We start from the raw sequence: 1,927 nt of genomic DNA on the forward strand, positions 1-1,927 counted from the left end.
CTGTGAAAAAATAAACCCTAAGTGAAGAGAAGCGACCAAAGACAGACATGAAAAGACAAACTTGGGCAAAATTTGAATAAAATCCTACTTTTTAACTTCAATAATGAATTCATAGATTTTTCACAGAGCACAAACTCTATCTTAAATAATCAGACACTTAACCACTTGATTATGAAAATATCATTGGGAATTGTTAGACCATTAACTCAGCATGAAATACAATCGCCAAAAGATAACAAGGATTCATGTACATTTGTACATCTTCTTCAAGCCAATAATTTTCTAATGTGTTTGATTTTTACCAATAAAAGATATGTAGAAAAAAATCATAGGACTAAACACGTTTTTTAAAAAAAGAGAAAGGAAATGACTGAAATTTTGTGTATAAAACCTTGATCAATATTTAGAATACAAAAGAAGTAATATATAATAAATTTATTTTTGTGGTCTCATTTCTATTTCTTAAATATGTAAGTCAAATAAGTGTATTCTTTTTGTTGTTTCTGTGGCTAAGTCGCTCAGAAAATAATTGACTGTAATTGTTCAGCTCATTTTAATTTTGTGAATTCAGTTTCCACCTATTTCTGTAGATGTTTGCTTCTGGAAAATTCTAAATATATTTCAATTATGAAATTTCTATCTACAATTCAACTGGGAGCTAAGGAGCTATTTACTTCTATTTGCTACTAGCCATGTTAATGGCAAAGTCTATATTTCCCAAATTTCACTATTCTTATCTGAAATTTAAAAGCTGACAAACTTACTTACATTTATGTTTTCATAATATTCAGTAAATTCTGTATTTTCTCCTTACCATAACAGCTAAAAATTTAGTACCTTAACTCAGAAGGCAGAGTTTCAATTTGACTTCTACACTTGTTCTTTCTGCTATGAAATGAGTACAATAATGTTGCTGAACTCACAGAATTCTGGTGGGGATTCAATAAAGTATTATTTATGAATCATGTGTACCAGCACCTGTTATATAATCAGCAGAAAATAAATGTCACCTATTAATATTATTGTTAAATATATTTTTACTAACCAGAATTCCAGTTTCAGAACTTCTAAATTAAAAAAAAAAAATCACTTCTATTAGAAAACAAAACTAAGAGAAAAAATAAATAGGAAACCAAGTGAAGGAAAACAAAACAGATGTAAGAGAACGATAAAAAGCTTCTTGCAATAAACCATCACTGCTGCCATTATAAGGAAAATCTCTTGTTTCCTCTAGAATACCCCATGTGATATATATGTTCGAAGACACACAGTACCACAAACATACTTTTTTTTTTTTTTAAGGTTTTATTTATTTATTTGACAGATAGAGATCACAAGTAGGCAGAGAGGCAGGCTGAGAGAGGAGGAAGCAGGCTCCCTGCAGAGCAGAGAGCCAGATGCTGGCCTCAATCCCAGGACCCTCAGATCACAACCTGAGCTGGAGGAGGCAGAGTCTTAACCCACTGAGCCACCCAGGCGCCCCACAAACATACTTTTTAAACAACTCTTATTTATTTATTTATTTTACATTGTTAATATAAATGTAGCACAAATAAATATATTTTAAAATCCATTTTTTAAAAACATTTCCTGCACACAAAGCGGATACATGGTTACACTTCTTTCCATGAAAATGATCTCACAAGTAGTCTAATTTTTATCATCATAAAAATGCATCAAAAGAAATGAAATCTTGCCATTTGCGACAACGTGAATGGAACTAGAGGGTATTATGCTTAGAGAAATAAGTCAAGTGGAGAAAGATAACTATCATATGATCTCTCTGATATGAGGAAGTGGAGATACAACATTGGGGGTTAAGGGGGTAGGAGAAGAATAAATGAAACAAGATGGGATTGGGAGGGAGACAAACCATAAGTGACTCTTAATCTCACAAAACAAACTGAGAGTTGCTGGGGGCAGGGGG

Source organism: Mustela nigripes, chromosome 1 (assembly GCF_022355385.1).
Source record: "Mustela nigripes isolate SB6536 chromosome 1, MUSNIG.SB6536, whole genome shotgun sequence".
Classification (NCBI taxonomy): domain Eukaryota; kingdom Metazoa; phylum Chordata; class Mammalia; order Carnivora; family Mustelidae; genus Mustela; species Mustela nigripes.